Source organism: Gorilla gorilla, chromosome 18, assembly GCF_029281585.2.
Source record: "Gorilla gorilla gorilla isolate KB3781 chromosome 18, NHGRI_mGorGor1-v2.1_pri, whole genome shotgun sequence".
Taxonomy (NCBI): domain Eukaryota; kingdom Metazoa; phylum Chordata; class Mammalia; order Primates; family Hominidae; genus Gorilla; species Gorilla gorilla.
In genome coordinates this window covers 119,052,106-119,069,612 of record NC_073242.2, presented here as the reverse complement: position 1 = coordinate 119,069,612, position 17,507 = coordinate 119,052,106, and the positions used below count along the sequence as shown (strand labels likewise).

The following is a 17,507-nucleotide window of genomic DNA, read 5'->3' as shown; positions in this document are numbered from 1 at the left end:
CCAGGAGCTGTGCTTCCTCCTGCTGAGCAGCTGTAGGGCATCAGGGCCTCAGTGACCTGCTCTGGCAAATGGGCTGGAGGCCACCTGCCTTCAGGGACTTCGGGGACCAGAGCACTGGGGCTGGGGCCCACAGGAGACACAGCCCTGTGCATCCCTGCTGCAGCCTCAGGAAGGTGGGCTGGCTCTCCATACCCCACCCAGGTGGGCCTCAGACACCCAGGGAAGCGCTGGGCTGGTGATGGGTTCTCCTATTTACACAAGAACAAAGGCTCCTGCTCCACACAATGCCGTGGTGATGAGCGTGGAGAAAGAGGCTGCCAGGCTAATTTCAGTTCCAGCACAATTAAAACGGCTCTGATAATGCAGGAGACAATTGTCAGCCCACAGATAGGACGTGTCGAGGTTGATGCTGCCCTGGGCCCACCTCGGTGTCTGAGAGCAGCTGCCTGGTCCCCACCGAGCCCCTAAGTCAGCACCGGTCCCGTCTGTGGCCCACCTGGGGTCCGTGGGGACTGTCCAGGTGGGCGACAGAGCACTTGGGCCCCCAGAGGCTGGGGGCATCTGTGAGCCACGGCTGCTCTCTGCTGCTTTCCCCCCATGCCCGGGGCTAGCAAAGAACCCCCCTAGTCTCCCTGGGGACCCTCTCTCTGCCCAGTGATGCCAACAGCTGGAGCAGGCCAACCCACGGCCAGGCAGGCTGACAGCTGCTGCGTCCTTGCTGTGTGACCTCGAGCAAGTCACTCCACTCTCTGTGCTCAGTTTCCTGGTCTACAGATGGAAGCCACAGCAGCTCCCACCTCAGGAGATGAAACGTGCAGCCTGCCCGCGTCTTCAGAGCCCAACACAGGGCAGGTGCTCAGTGAACATGAACTGTGGCTAGCGCAGGTTTTGAGAAATGGGCAAGGGTGTGAATGGTTAAGACTGGACGGGCGGTGCTCAGCACTTTACAAATGCCCACCCTTAACCGCCCCCACCCACGCAGTCCAGCGAGGTGGTCTACCAATTTCATTTCAGATGGGGAACCTGGGGTGTAGAGGGTGGCGGCCCACACAGACCTCAGCAGGTAGGGGCGGTCAGGAAAGTGCAGGGGGACAGGGTGCACGGAGGAGGGGGTACGAGGACAGTACGGAGACGTGGTGATGGCTGTGGCAGGGTGGAGTGGAGTAGCGTAAGCAGGACCTTGGGGGCAGCCATCGTGGAAATCCCACTCGCCAACCACATCCCAATACCCACAGTAGGAAGCCGAGTCATGCCCACTTTACAGGTGAGTAAACCAAGGCCCAGCAAGGCCGACTTGTGAGCTGCCCTGTCCACGGCCCCCGGCGAGGAGGCAGCGGTGGTGGGGGTGGGGGTGGTGGGACAGGAACTTGCGGCTGGGTTTCAGACCTGCACCCAGCACGCAGCCCTTCCCCGAGCAGACATGGACCCCACGCCTCCCTCGCCCTGGGACCACCTGCAGTGAGGGTAATGTCAGCCCCATTGCCTGGCCTGGCAGAGGTCAGTGGCCAAGGCCGCACCTGCCTGGAAGTGTCCACAGGCCATGGTTGTGGTCATCGGTGGCCAGGGCAGCACTGGGCTCAGCCCCTGTGGTGCCCGGAGCCCCTTGGTTATCACAGCCAGCAGACACCCGTGCGCCCATCCGTCTCCTGCTCATTAAGCCGGATGCCGAAATGGAAATGAAAACATAATAGCTATTTGATTGGGGGTGAGATATTTTGCATATTGGCTTGGCGCTGATAGTGGAATTTCATCAACTCCCTTTTTTCATGCTTTAAAACTGAATTACGGAGCTGGCTCTGTGCAGCGGGATGATCCCAGCTCCCTTCCAAGTCCCCACACCGACGATTAAGGTGGCCCCTCCCGGCTTTGATGGCGAGACGCTGGGGGGCTCCTTTGAGCGACTGCCTTGCGGAAAGCTGGAGCCAGTCACTGAGGAGAGGTGGGCATCCCCCAGACTGTGGGCCCCAGGGTGGACATGCCAGGTGGGGTGCAGATGGGGCTGTGGATGAGGAGTCTGAGGCCCCTGGGGAGGCCCCTGCGGTGCCCCTGGCTCTGTGACCTTGGGCAAGCCTTCTGAAAACCAGGGCCCTGGCCCAGGGAGCACCCTGCCCTGGCTCAGTGTTTGAGATCAGCCTAAGTCCCCAGTGGGTGCCTGCAGGGGACACAGGCGCCTATGCTGGCCTCTCTTGGGAGTTCTCTCATTCTTGGTCTAGAGGGGAGGAAGTGGAGGTGCAGGTGCCTGCCCAGGCCCCATGTGAGCAGCTGGTGGGGCGAGTGGCCACTGGCAGCCACACGGCCCCGCTCCTCCCCCACCAGCACCACAGCTCTTTCCTTCACTCTTTCATCCGCTCCCTCACTCACCCGTCCCCTCACACACTCACTTCTTCCTCCTTCGCTTTCGCTGGCTGGCTCCTTTCCCCTTCCTGAGCCCTTGGCGTGCCCCACCCTCACGAGGTGCCAGAGATCCTGCAGTGACCAGCCCCATCCCCCAAAAAGTGGAAGATGCCAGTGTGAGCACCACAGGAAAGAGTCAGAGGTGCCATCCAGGAAGGCTTCCTGGAGGAAGTAGCAAGTGGGTGGCAATCTGGATGGGGAGAGGAGGCGGCTGCCAGCACCGGGTCCAGGGAAAAGTGCTCCAGGAGAAAGGAACAGCAGGAGCTGAGGCTGGCACAGGGCAGGCGGCTTCTCCCTGAGCCTGGTTTCAGCGGATCAAACTGTCTTGCCAAAGGCTGGCGTCAGGACTCAGCCAGGTGTTGGCAGCGGGCGCTGGGCGCAGATGTGAGGTTGTCACCACAGCTGCTGTCACTGTTTCTACTCTGCAGGGACATGCCCCATCTTCCTCCTTCGGCGGGGGGTGTGAGTGGGTGAAGGCCAGGGCTGGGGGAGGAAGTGCTGCAGGGGGTGGCAGCGGGGGGAGGGAGGGATGGGGAGGGGAGCGGAGAGGGGCACAGGTCGGGGCAGAGGATGGGATGGGGAGATGGGAGAGGGGTGGGGCTGGGGAGGCAGAAGAGAAAGAGCCCCAGGGCTGGCCTCCTGGTCTTGCTGGCCCTGGGTAGCAGGTGGGCGGGGGGGTGGTGGGTCACAGCATTGCCAGGAGAGAGACCCTGGCCTCTGGCGGCACACAGCGGCCAGATAAGGCCCTGATAACAGACAGAAAATAGCAACAGATTCAGACTTTCCCACCAGCTGGGCAGCGGGCAGCTTGGGCCACGGTGGGGACAGAGAGGAGACGAGGATAGCCCCGCTCGCTCTGTGGAGGCCATGCTATGGGAGCGCAAGGTCACTGGGACCCAGGCTGGGTCTGGGGGCCGTGGTGAGCCATTGCAGAGGGCCTGGGTCCCCCAAGCTGACCCGAGTTGAGTCTACAGCATGACCTCCAGCCAAGCGGCGCCCTCCCAGGTCCCTGGTGAGTGGCTGATGCTCTCCATACCCCCTGGCCCAGCTAGGAGCATCTCTCATCCCGTGAATCTCGCCAAGGAGGGAAACCGAGGCACAGAGAGCAGCGGTAGCAGCAGCCGAGCCCCGCCATCAAAGTGGGGTCTGCTGGCGACACCAGCCCAGCACCGCCTGCGTGGGAAGCCCGGCCCCGCGGTTGGGACTCGGGACTCACCGCCCACACCCTCAGGACCAAGTGGCCAGTACCTCACGTGCAATCCTCAAGCAGCCAGGCTGACTTCCAGGCACAAGGGCAGCTGAGGGAGTGGGCGCAGAGCCTGGGAGAGCCCGGAGCAGACGGCGCCTTCTATGCCTACCCACCTACCCACTGGGGAGCCCAGGCTCGGCACACGCCCTCGGAGCCTCGAGCCTCCTTCACGTCTAACCCATCACCCCGGTGTGGCCCAGAGCCACCACTACCATGTGGGGTCCAGGCCCCCGGGCAAGTCCCCACCCCCATTTCCCTCGAGTAGCATTTGTCACCTGGCTGCTTAAACCCATGGGTCCTCAGGTTGGCCCCCAACTCCTTCCCCTGCCGCCCTTGCCTTGGGGCCTCAGCACCCCCTGCCCCCTCTATGGGAACCCTCGCCTCTATGTGCAGTTGAGGCCTCTTCATCCCTCTGGCTGAGGCTTTTTCCCCCGGCCTAGGTCCGTCCCCCATGGTCCAGGCCTCCCTTCCAGCGCCCCAGCTCAGCCGGAGCCTTGTTTATTTGCAGGTCACACTGGTTCACCGGCTGGACTGGGAGGGGCGTGTGTGCCTCGGTGGGCCCAGCACAGCAGCTGAGTGAGCCCTGCGGGAGGCAGGACGGGCAACCATGACAGCGACCCCTTACAGGGATGCCGGCACGAGGTGCTAAAGAAAGAACACAGGAACGGTTGTGTAGACGCAGACGCTGATGGAGACGAAGAATGAAGAGGCCCTCGGGGGCTATGAGAGGCCCAGGCGGGAAGAGTGCCCCGCAGCAGCCCCACCCCTGGCCCACCCGCGGCTCCTCAGTTCGGGATCAGCACTTGCTGTCAGCCAGGGCAACCACAAAAGCGGATGCCGGTGAGGGTGCGGCTTACTAGAGCAGAGCCCTAACCAGCGCAGGAGCACGCGGCTGAACCTCCAGGGTCCCAGAGGGTCGTGGCAGGCTGGGGACGTGGCCTGAGCCCATCACCCAGGCTGTGCCTTCTGGGCCCAGACACCCTCCCGCATTGGTCCTGCCCCTCAACTGTGCCAGCGGGCCTGGGGCAGGGGAGACATGGCGGTTGAGCGGCTCCACCAAGAGGCAGATGGACAGAGCTCCCACACACCCTGCCATGGGGAGCTCGTGCCTCTTCTGAGTCCCAGATCCACCCACCCCCAGGTCTGTTCTCCCTGTTCTCCCCTCCGAGGTCGGCCTCAGGCTGTGGGCTCCAGGAGGGCCAAGCCCACTGAAGCAGCCTCAGAGCCCAACACGCCCTCCAGGCCAAGCCTGGGGAGCTGCTGCTGAACCGAATGTCCCCAGGCTCAAGGAGGTGGCTGCTGTGCAGGGGCCCTGAGCCCTGACTCACTCCCAGTGAGAGCCTTATAAATATTCAATTGAGATGGAATTCACATACAACCAACTGCATCCCCGTAAGCATTCTCTTGGTTTTGCTTTTCTTTTCTTTTCTTTTTTGGGACGGGGTCTTGCTTTGTTGCCCTGGCTGGAGTGTGCCTGTGCAATCACGGTTCACTGTATCCTCAAACCCCTAGACTCAAGCGATCCTCCGGCCTAAGCCTCCTGAGTAGCTGGGACCACAGGTTCATGCCACCATGCTGGACTGAAGCAATCCTTCTACTTCAGCCTCCCAAAGTGTTGGGATTGCAGGCATGAGCCATTGCACCCAGCCATGTTTGGCTTTTAAAGGCAGGAAAGTTTGCTGGAAATGGGTATGGTGGTAACACGCAGCCCAAATAAAATCCAGGGCCCCACCTGGCCCAGTCTCAGGCAAAGAAACACACCGCGGTGACCCAAATCTGTGCTTGCTTCTCTTCAAGAGTCTGAAAGGAGTCACTGAAAATCTTACTCTTTCTAGCATCAGCCACCTTCCCGTGCCCTTCTCCGCTGATCCGGGGCCCTCACAGGCCAAAGCCCACATGCCCAGCCCACGTGGTTGCTCAGCTGTCCCTTCCCGGCACTCATGTGAACTGTGCCCGCTTCTCTCCCTCCTCTCCTCTCCTGTGGTTCCCTCTATGTCCATGTTCCGACTTCCTCATGGACGGCAGGGAAGCCGGGCTGGCAGAGACCAGAACTCACTTTCAGGGCTGTGGGGAAGGTCTGCGTGGCCCCGGTCTGCAGATGGTGTGGAGAAGGGACCCGGCGCACGGGCGTGCACACGTCCAAATCTTCTCTCCATCACTATCACACTGAGTGTTTAGCGTAAGCACTGCCCTTGGGGGGCCGGGGTCTTGCAGCCAAAAGCGGTCCCGGGCCAGAAGTGGGAAGCCCTCAGGCCACCGGCTTAGCTTCTGACCATCTCCGGCCCTCAAATTCCCTGCCTTTCCCTGCCCCTCTGGGAAGCCCTCCCTGGCTCAGGTTGGCCCCCATTGTATGTTCAAGTTGAGTCCCTCCCTCGGTGCCAACAGCCTGGATTCCACAACACACTTGCTGTGTGAAGAACTGTCTCCCTGCCTCCCCAGCCACACATGGCCTTGTGGTCATGTTCACTAAGCAGCCCCCAGCCCCTCACCTCCTCTGCTCAAACGCCTCCCATGGGCCCCCAGGGATCTTGGAGCAAAAGCCAAACCCCTACTCAGCTCCCACCTGCTTTCCGAAAATGGCCCTGCCCTGGCTGCCCTCTCTGCCAGAACTTCCAGCAGGCACCTGCTCGGCCCTCTCCCCTCCCTCCCTCAGCCCTCCCCAGTTCCCACGATGGCCGCCCTGCCACTTGGCGGCCCTCCCTTCCTCCCTTCACGTATGCTCACGGCCGCACCCCCAGCATCTGGAACGGTGCCCGGCACACAGTAGGTACCCAGCAAATGCTGATGGACACGGGAAGGGTCAGGGCCTGGAAACAGGCTGGTGGGGTGTGGCTGGCTTGGAGGGGGGTGTCGCTACATCATCCTGGGCTCCCCCAGCAGGGAGGCTGTGCAGAGGGATGGAGACTTGGTTGGTTCCTGCGAGGGGACTTCGGGTCTCAGCCTGCTCACCCTGGGGTGGGTGAGCCAGGCTGAGTCCCACCTGGTTGGCCGAAGGTGCCCATGGCAAGGTGCCCTGCTACCTGCCCCTGTGGGGTCTGAAGCCTGGGTGGGTGTGGGGGCACCACGAGGAGAGGGATGAGACTCAGGGTCATGGGGCACCAGCATTGGGAGGGGGTTCTGCACCCACACCCCCTCAGCCCCACCACTTCTTCCTGTGGCTGACCCAGTAACCGAGGGGTGGACCTGGTGGGCTTAACTGCCCCGGGCCCACAGCCACGCCCAGCCTCTGGCCGCATGGTGTCCAGGCTGAGCAGCCGTCCAGGGGGCCGAGGGTAGGCCCAGGTCCTCCTGCACGCGTGCGTCCCAGGCAGCATCGGCTGCAGGCAATGCTGGGGCTCCTCTGAGCCCAGCCCCTCCCTAAGCAGAGGAACTAACAGTGGTAGGCAGCTGACAGTGGGCAGTGGCCAGCGAGCCTTGGGGTGGCCACACAGATAGCACAGATCCAGGTGTGCTGACCCAGCAACCTGCCTGCACCCTTTTCCCGAGCCCTGCCCTGTACCCGGCGTTGTCCTTGGGGTCCTCAGTCAGGAGAGAGGACCTGGGCTTTCTCAGGCCTCAGCTCGCTCTCCCCTCCTCCTCCTCCTCCCTTTTTCTCGGCTGTGCCCCCCCCGGACCCCTGCCCCTGCTCAGGGTTACTTGGGTGGGATTGGGACACAGGTCTGTGCAGCTTCCAGGCCCGAGGTCTGGTTTCTCCCCTTGCTGGCCTCAGTTTCTCCTCCTGGCTCCGTGTCATAGGAGGATCACAGCTCAGCGAGGCCCTTCCCGGTCCCACACCTTCCCTCCCATCGCGTGCGCTCCTGCCCTCACCATGGTCCCTGTGTGTGCCCACCCTCCCCTCTGATGGCTCCCCAGGGCCTGAGCCCTGCCAGGTGCCCACTGCATGGCTGAAGCCAGGGCACCCTCGACACCCCACGGGAGCGTCCACCTGCCTCGCCTGCTCTGGTGCAGGGCTGGCACCGGGCATGTCTCCTCCCGGAGCTGTGGCTCCCTCTGACCTGATCTCCATCAACACGAATGCACAGCCCTTTACAGTTTATGAAGCTCTGCCAGGATCAAGCACAGGCCTGTAGGGAAACTGAGGCAGAGAGCAGCCAGACCTGTCCCTGCATGGTCCCAGCACGGGCCTCAGGTCAGCTGCCATTCAGGGCCAAGTGGAATCTAGCTGGTGACTGGCTCTGGGCATAGGGGCTGCCCAGGTCCTGGTTTACACATCTGGCCAACGAGTATGGACTCATCAGTCTCGAAGAGCTGCTGTGAACAGAGGATGGGAGGCTCTGCAGGAGGCAGAGAGGCCCCAGATGCGGGTTCCCGACAGCCCTGGGGGTTCTGCATCAGGGGCGTTAAGAGCGGAGCAAATGAACGTCCTGTGTGTGGGGATGGAGGACGCCGCGGAGGCTCGGACAGTGTTCAGGATGGAAAAGAGTGGGCTGGCGTGGGGGGCTGGCTTCAGACAGGGTGGTCACCAGGGCTTCTCAGAGGCTGACCTTTACCTGTGACTGAGAAGAGCTTCCGGCAGAGAGCGCTGAAGACAGAGCCCCCCCGCTCCACCCGCTGAAGTGGGACGGAGCCCTGCACGGCCCAGGAATGGGAGGAGGCGGGTGGTGGGGAGGCAGGGGGGCTGGAGGCTTCGGAGGGAGTTGGGGTTTTATTCTGGGCACCATGAGAAGCCACCATCAGACACTGAGCAGAATGCCAAAATCTGTCAGACTGTGGTAGGGTCCCTGGGCTGCTGGGGGAACCCTGGCCGGGCAGCTGCTGCATCTGCCACCACCTCCAGGCAGCCCCCCAGCTCTGGCCACCTCTTCGGGCTCCCTTGCATCCTCCCCCTGCCCTGAGCCTGCCCCTTCTCTGGGGCCAGGGCCAGTGGGCTAGTCCCCCACCCGTGTCCCCAGGGGCAGTGGCCCGGGCGGGGCAAGGCAGAGAGAAAGGGAGGCAGAGGAGGAGGGAAGAAAGAGCCGGGGCCTGAGAAAGCCCAGCCCGGCTGATAGGGGAGAGATTGGTTTCAGCCGGAGCCGCGGCCTGCCAAGTCCACATCCTATCGGTGCGGCCTGCGCTTACTCAACATTCATCACCGCTGAACTCGGAAACTTTATCGACGCTGAAGGTTGGCGCCATCTCTGGGCCCGGCCACTCCCGGCCCTCCGATGGGCCTGATAGCCACTGATAGATTACATGAGATTGCTTCACTCCGGAGAACCGATTACTAAACCCCTTGGGGAAGAGCCGAGGGGGTGCCCAGGGATGGGATGTGGGTGGGGGTGGCGAGGCCGCGTGGGGCCGTGGGGGGCAAGGACCACCGCACAGGGTGAAGGTGAGGATGGGGTCAGGCCATATGTGTGGCAGGGTGGCTGAGGCCACGCACGCGGCTGCAAGCCCGCCGGAGGCCCAGGGAGGAGGAGAGGTCCCAGCACGGCCCCGAGAATCTGGGCTGGGGAGCGACCCCCATCCCCAAATGGGTGATAAGGGCTGACAGATGGGGCGGGGGCCGCGGCTCACAGAGCTGTCGCCGCGCAGCCTGCGTCAGATGGGTGGAGGCAGCTGGCTCCCTGGAAGGGAGCAGGGGTCCCCGAGGATGGGCCCGGCCATGGGAGAAGTGGGGCGCAGCACCCAGACCCCGGGGTAGCGGGGCCGTCATGGCCCTCCCTAGCAGCCGACCCTCCTCCCGCCCTGCGGCCCTCGAGGCCAGGCCTGTGGGTTCACCTCACCCCGCCCTCAAGGCCATGGTGAGAGGGGCCCCTCATCAACTGCTATACAGCTGGGCTGAGGCCTGAGGGGCGGTGGGTGAGCTCACAAGCCCAGGAGACTCCAGGCTTTCATTCACAGCATCGAACCACAGCCCAAGGGTGGGTGGTTCCTGCCATCCTCTTCCAAGTGGGCCGTCCCGGAGATTCCCGGGGGCCAGAAGCAGGATTCACCCCAGACCCAAGGACCCTAGTGTCCAGACCCTCAGATGCCTTTCAGAAAGGAAGAAGCCACGCCCTCTGGCTCAGTTCAGCCTTTTCCTCGTTCCAGGGTCTCAGGCAGCAAAGCAACTGCTCCCACCGCACAGCTGCAGAAACGGAGGCTGCCCGGTCCCACGGAGGACGGCAGCGCTGCAGGGCCTGCGCCCAGACCTCCTGCCCAGCTGGCCTGTCGTCCTGGTGGGGTCCAGGGCTGCGGCGTCCTGGAAGCTTGTGGGGCACTAGAGCTCTGAGCTCTGTGATGCAGGCCTGCCCTGGGCCTGCTGCCCCGCCTGAAACCAGGAGTTAACGCATCAGCCTCCAACCCACAGAGGCGGAGCCTAGGATGCCGGAGTGGGGCTGGGGCAAGGGTGGGAGCCACCATCAGGGAGAGCCTGTGCCAGGAGGGCGTGGAGTTATGGGGACCCACTGCTGCTGGGTTCCCAGCACCGAATGCACTTGTATCCTGAGCTGTACACGGGAAAGGGTTAATATGGTAAATGTGATGTACACTTTACCACAATAAAAAATAGAAAATTCAGGCCAGGCGCGGTGGCTCACGCTTGTAATCCCAGCACATTGGGAGGCTGAGGTGGGCAGATCACGAGGTCAGGAGATGGAGGCCATCCTGGCCAACAGGGTGAAACCCCGTCTCTACTAAAAATACAAAAATTAGCTGGGCGTGGTGGCAGGCGCCTATAGTCCCAGCTACTCAGGAGGCTGAGGCAGGAGAATGGCTTGAACCCGGGAGGCAGATGTTGCAGTGGGCCCAGATCACACCACTGTACTCCAGCCTGGCGACACAGCGAGACTCAGTCTCAAAAAAAAAAAAATAAGAAAATTCAAACAAAAAAGCAGGAAATGCCACCCTCTCTGTGCTGTGGGCGCAGCAGGTGCTCTGGTGCCTCTTCCCTTTCTCCTGGGACCGAGGCGTAGAGCTGGCACATCCCTGCCTGTGTGCCCCACCCTGTGGGCACCTGCCCTGCCCACCACCATGCCTCCAGCCACTTGTGGGTGTGGACACTGAGGCTGGGGCTCGCTGGGGTTCAGCCCTGCGCCCCCTCCACGAACTGGGTCCACAGATGGGGTGGGGTTGCCGGCGGCCATGGGTGGTGGGAGCCCAGCTGAGGTGACCTGTCCTGAGGGTGGCCCCAACAGACTTCCGCTGCCCATCAGGGTTTGGCCCTGCCAGGCTCCTACCAGGGAGGCCCAGGCTTCTGGCTCCACTCCCTGCAGACCACACGGCCCCTGCCCCGGCCCACCCAAGGCTCTTGTGGACCTGCAGGTCCCCTCAGGAATAACCCAGTGAAACATGGTGCACAGCCAGTCGGAGGCCCAGAGCCCTCCCAGCCCGCGGGGGCCTCGCCCCGATTTCACAGAGATGGAGACACAGCCTTAGTCTTAGTCACAGGCTCAGGTGTCTGTGGCAGATCCCAGTGTGAGCAATTGGTGGGCAGGAATTCATGCCCAGGCCACGTGGCTTCAGAGCCGGGAGCCCTGACCCCTCCGCTGTGTGCGGGAGCCACCGAGGCCACGGTCATCTTGGGACCCTGACCCCACCTCTGTGAGTGGGAGCCGCTACAGCCACGATCATCTCGGGGTCCTGGCGTCCCTCACTGTGAGCAGGAGCCACCGCAGCCATGGTCATCTTGGGGTCTTGGCCCCTCCACTATGCGTGGGAGCCACTGTGGGCACGGTCATCTCGGGGTCCTGAACTGTGAGCGGGAGCTGCCACGGCCACTGTCATCTCAGAGCCTAGATGCCATAGCCCGAGCCAGACCCTGTGGCCGCTGGCCTTCGCGAGGGTGGAGGTCACACATGGCTGCAGCCCTGGAGGGTCAGCTGGTTGGGAGCTCAGGGAGTCCGGCTCTTGTCTGAATTCTCAGCGCCCATCGCGGTCAGGGCGGAGTAAGTGGAGAGGAAAAGTCCGGTCTATCTATCATGGCTGCAGGGGAGCTGGGCTTTCCTCCTCCCAGCCCCCTCGCTCCTTCAGAAGGCAGCCTCTGGGCAGCCCAGTATGTAGTTGGCAAGGGCACACGGGGAAGGGAATGCCTGTCGCGGAGGCTGGACCCCACCGGGCGAGGTACTGGCATCGGAGCTGGGCCCTGGGTCAGTGCGTCACGCTGCGTCTCCCGCCCCTTCCTGGACGACCTCATCCCCTGCTCGGAGCTCCCACTGTGCGCTCGGCGAGGATGTGTTTCCCTATGCCACATCCTCACCTGTCACTCAGCGTCACCACCCGGCCCTCCACACCATGCCACATCCTCACCTGTCACTCAGCGTCACCACCCGGCCCTCCACACCATGCCACATCCTCACCTGTCACTCAGCGTCACCACCCGGCCCTCCACACCATGCCACATCCTCACCTGTCACTCAGCGTCACCACCCGGCCCTCCACACCATGCCACATCCTCACCTGTCACTCAGCGTCACCACCCGGCCCTCCACACCATGCCACATCCTCACCTGTCACTCAGCGTCACCACCCGGCCCTCCACACCATGCCACATCCTCACCTGTCACTCAGCGTCACCACCCGGCCCTCCACACCATGCCACATCCTCACCTGTCACTCAGTGTCACCACCCAGCCCTCCACACCACCAGTCCCCCAACAACAGCCTCCCCAGTGGTTCTGCCACAGAGCACGTCAGACCCCTGTGTTCACTCTCCCCCGTTAGGCTGGGGTTCCATGAGGTCACCTGGGGTCCCTGGTCCATGCCCAGCACACAGCAGGCACTCAGTACAGGTTTGGAGAGTACAGGGGACACCCGTGGGCATCCAGAGGCTGCCCGCCCCAACCCGTCCAGCAGCCCCGTCTCCAGGACAGGTGGGGTGGCCCCGACAGCAAGGACCCCGCAGGAGTGAGTCACAGCCCCGGCACAGGGACAAGGACCCTGGCTCTCCACCGGCGATGCCCCCACACTGGAGGGGCCTTTGCCCAGGACAATGCTGGCTCTGGAGACCCTGGCTTTTTCTCCATTTCCTTTTTCCTTCTGCTTGCTTTGCCTCTGGGGACACAGCCAGGCACAGGGAGCAGATCCAGAAATCAGCTGGGGAGTATTTATGGAGCACCTACTGTATGCCCCGAGCTGTCCTGGGGGAGGACAGAGCTGCCTGCATGCGTGGAGACCCCTCTGCAGACTGGGAGGGCTGCGTGGGGAGATCCTCTGGGCTGGGCACGCACCTCTGACCCTCACCACGTGAGAGGCACTGCACCCCACGTTAGGGGGTGGGGCCCTGGCCAAGGTGATGTCTGGTTCTGGTCGGACGGCCCCTCCCCACTTCCTCTCCTTAGATCTCAGCCCAGACTCTTTCTCTCCTCGCCCCGCCACTATTTTCCACTTAACACATTTTTGACAAACACCCACACCTGTGGCTGATTTTCAGGTGCCGTGGGAGCTGACAGGGCCTCCAGCCAGGTCTCAGGCCGGCGGAGCCTACCTCATCCTGGTCTTGCCAGCAAGACCCACTGTGCAGTGTGGGTGGATTCAGAACACAGGCGCATGCCCCCTAAGGTGTCCTGAGCCCCCTATAGACATGGCCTCCTGGCACGTGAATTTCTGACAACGGGAAATCTGGAAGACCCCAGGTTTCCAGGCTATGCCACAGCCAAAGACAGGAGGACCCCCCAGAGAACCTGCCACATCAGCCTCATGGTGTGGAAGGGGAAACTGAGGCCCAGGCTGGCAAGGGGCTTGCTGAAGAGCCCAGAAACCATCCTGGGAGGCAGACCTACTAGACCGCCTTCCGGTTTTACAGATGGGGAGGCTGAGGGTGGGCAAAGGGGTTGGGACTGTCATTCATTAAGATGGTGCCACGTCCCCGGCCCGGCCGGCACTTCAGAAGCTTGGCAGAATGAGGTTCCGGACGGAAGTCAGCGCGGGGAGAGGGTGGAGCGGTGGGGGGCAGCTTGCAGGAGGGTCTGGAGTGGGCCCAGACACGGGGGTGGGAGGCTGGCTGGCCCCGGGCCGTCCCTGCCGGGTTGTGAAACTCGCTGTTCCCATCTGGGAGTGGCTGCTGGCTGCACTCCTCTCGGGAACTCCTGGGTCCTGGTCCCCAACTGAGGCCACGTGGGTCTGGGCTCTGAGGGTTGGCAGGTCATCCAGAGGCCAGCCTGTCCATCCGCCTGTGCCCAGACAGCGAGGCCCCTAAAAGGCGGGCCCTTCCAGAGCCGGTGGTGGTGGTGGCAGAGGTCTCCCGTCCTGGGGCAGGGTCCAGGGTGGGAACTACTCCCCCAGGTCAAGGGCAGCCCCTGGAGGAGGCCCTGCCCCCACACAGCAGCTCAGCCAATCCCTGGGCCTCACCCCTGCTCATTTGCATACCCCATTTCCATTGGCTGCCAACAGGCTGGTTAGGGCAGTGGTGCCCTGGCCATGGGGGTGGGGCTCTGGGGGGGTGGTGGGGCTCTGGGGGGCGGGGCCCTGGGGGTATCAGATTCTGGGTGACTGGTCCCAGCCCCAAGTCTAGGGTCAGAAAGCTGCATGGGGCTGGTGGGGGGCTTTAGTTACAGTGCAGGCTCTCCCCTTTCCTCGAAGGCTCCCTGACATCCATTCAGGGATGACTCAGAGCGGGAAAGATACTGGCCCAAGGTCGTACAGCCAAGAGGCCGGCGCAGCTGGAACCTGGCCCCATGTCCCAACCCCTCTCCAAGGCCGGCCTCTTTTCTCCTGTGGGGGCTGTTTAGGGCGACTTCTTATTTTTGGCTGCCTTGTTTCAGGGAGGGTTATTTGGGGGCTTTCTTTGCAAAATGATGATGATGATGACTTTCAGAGCACCCCGAGTGCTCAGCTCTCCCTCTAGATCTGGTGGCTCCGTGCGCCGTAGGCAGTGGGCTCGCGGGTGCGTGAGGGACGGTGGGCTCGCGGGTGCGTCGGGGCGGTGGGCTCGCGGGTGCGTGAGGGACGGTGGGCTCGCGGGTGCGTCGGGACGGTGGGCTTCCCGGTGCGTGAGGGGCGGTGGGCTCGCGGGTGCGTGAGAGGCCGGTGGGCTCGCGGGTGCGTGAGGGGCGGTGGCCTCGCGGGTGCGTCGGGGCGGTGGGCTCGCGGGTGCGTCGGGACGGTGGGCTCGCGGGTGCTTCAGGGCAGGTGGGCTCGCGGGTGGGTCGGGGCGGTGGGCTCGCGGGTGCGTGAGGGGCCGGTGGGCTCGCGGGTGCGTCAGGGCCTGTGGGCTCGCGGGTGGGTCAGGGGCGGTGGGCTTCCGGGTGCGTGAGGGGCGGTGGGCTCGCGGGTGCGTGAGGGGCGGTGGGCTCGCGGGTGGGTCGGGGCGGTGGGCTTCCGGGTGCGTGAGGGGCGGTGGGCTCGCGGGTGGGTCGGGGCGGTGGGCTTCCGGGTGCGTGAGGGGCGGTGGGCTCGCGGGTGGGTCGGGGCGGTGGGCTTCCGGGTGCGTGAGGGGCGGTGGGCTCGCGGGTGGGTCGGGGCGGTGGGCTTCCGGGTGCGTGAGGGGCGGTGGGCTCGCGGGTGGGTCGGGGCGGTGGGCTTCCGGGTGCGTGAGGGGCGGTGGGCTCGCGGGTGGGTCGGGGCGGTGGGCTTCCGGGTGCGTGAGGGGCGGCGGTGGGCTCGCGGGTGTGCGGGTGAGAGTGTGTTCTCGCTTTTGTTCCTGGCATTAGGGTGGGGTGAGATAAGGGGAAGGGGGGCCGCTCAGCTCGAGCAGGCAGATAGATAACGGCGATAGCACCTCCTCCACTGCACAGCACGCATCGCCCTTTTTATCAAGTTCCCTTTTCTTCTTTTTCGTTGTAGGGTGGTAAGGTAGAAAACACCCCACCCCCACCTCCCAAAGCCATGGAACTAGGGGGTGGGGGCCTCCCCTCTCAGGTCCCAGCCACAAAGGGCACGGGTCAGCTTAGGGCCCGCTGTGCCCAACACGCCCAGCAGCCAGCCCAGAGCCCGTGACTGGAGGAGGGAGGGGATCCAAGGCGGCTGCGAGGCCCGGGGTCCGGAGGTCCCAGCATGACAGGAGCAGCTGCGCATGCGCCCTGCAGGGCAGGTCTCGCGGTCTACACCATCCGCTCCTTGAAAGGACTCTGAGAGGGCGACTGGCACCCCATTTTATAGGAAAGGGCAGCAAGGCCCAGAGAAGTGAAGTGTCACTGGGGCGGGTGCTGAGCTCCTTCCTCGAGAAGCCCTGGGTGGGCACCGCTGGGAGGGGTGGGGAGACCTCAGGGGGGTTGGCCATGGCCTGCAGGGCAGGCTTAGCGGTGTCGGCCCTATTTGACAGATGAGGAAACTGAGGCCTGAGCCTCTGGGATGTGTGTGAGAACCAGGGCCATGGGGACAGATGCTGTACCCCCTGATTGTTTGCTGCGGCTCCTGGTCTGGGTGACTGTGGCAACTATGGGGGACTGACAAGGGGTAGACTCTTGGATCACAGGGACAAATGTTCTGGAGCCACTCTGGCCGCTGTGTGATGGGACGAGGCCCTAGGTGACATCACTGAGGTCATCGCCACACTGTAGCTGTTGGTGGAAAACCGTGCAGGAAGAATGCCAGTAGGATTCAGGGAGGGTGGGCTGCGGGCAGAGAGGGCTTTGGAGAGGTGGCCCCACCCCAGGGACCCTCGCCCCGGCTCGTGTCCCCCCCATTAATACCACTGCTGTTTTGGGGTTCACTGAGACCTGCCGCACAAGGGCCCCAGATGCTTTACCCACTTCTGCCCTAATTCCTCAAAGGCCAAGGAGGCTGGAACTGTGATCATGCCCATGATACAAGTGAGGAAACTGAGAGGCTGCCGGCCAGGGAGCAGGATTTAAACGCTGGTCACTGGAGCTGACATTTACCCCCCTCCCCCACATACACACCCCACTGCACTGGAAATAGCTGACTTCCTTTTAGAATATTGAAACAAAACTAAACCGAAAAGTTAGAAAGAAACCAACTTTCTCACCAAAGGAGCTTATTTTCTGGGGACAGATGAAATGAACCCAAGAAACAAGAATAGAGGCAGGCCAGCCTCCGCCCATCCCCTCCCACTGCCAGGATGGGTTGTGTGGCCCTCAGCCGTCCCCTGCCCTTTCTGTGCTTGGCCTTTCTCCCTGAAAGGGAGTGGTGAGCCCCCTGGGAGGCTCGTGGGCTGCCCCCCACTGCAAACACCCCAGAACCTCCAGCCAGGATGGAGACTCTGACCTCGGCTACACTCTAAGCCAGAAGCCAGGGTCCCTTCTGTTCTCTTCATGCTGTGTGATCTTGTGTGAGTTACTCAACCTCGCTGAGCCTTCAGTTCTCTGAGGAGAATGAGGTCATAGGCACCCCTCCCAGGGCTGCAGAGTACTCCATGCCAGAACTGCCGGGGCTGGGTAACGGAGCTGTTGTCTAACCACGGCCGCCGTCAGGATCATTACAACTGGAGGTCCCAGAACCACCCAGAAATGTCACCATCCACACCGCCCCAGGGATCCTGCCTTTGGGATCCCAGAGGATCTCATTTCTCAAGAGTCACTCAAAATATAAAATCCAGGAAGGGGGAAATGGCAAGCTGGCCTGCACCCACTGGGAGCCCAGGCGGCTCCACAGGAAGCCTTTCTGCCAGCGAGGGAGCGGCCGGGCCACTGCCTCAAGGAGACATCGGTAGCTGCGTGGCCTTGGTTTCCCCCCTGCACGGCGGGCCCCTTGGACCCCTCCACCCCATGGCTGCTTCACCTGTCCCTCCTCCACCCCTATGGCTGCTTCACCTGTCCCTCAGCAGGAGGATTAGCCGCACGCCGGGCTCTAATCGCCGCTAATCGCTCCATCAGCGCCGGATCTCGGATCAGCTGAAGGAGGCGGCTTTATCCAGACAGACGCCGCGATGGCACCTGAGTCCCATCTGGGCGCAGCTGTCAGGTGCAGCAGCAGGGCCAGGGATGGCTGGGGACAGGGTGGGAGCCGGGCCGGGGAGCACACAGGGTTTCTCAATGCAGGCAAGCCCCTCCCCCTCCCCAGCTGG

The 17,507-nt window shown here is 63.1% G+C and overlaps 1 protein-coding gene across 3 annotated transcripts in view; it reads right to left on the bottom strand.

Annotated features, from left to right (window-relative positions):
* Window positions 1-17,507, bottom strand: part of ZFPM1 (zinc finger protein, FOG family member 1) — an 82,241-nt gene that overhangs the window by 51,640 nt on the left and 13,094 nt on the right. The window lies entirely within an intron of this gene.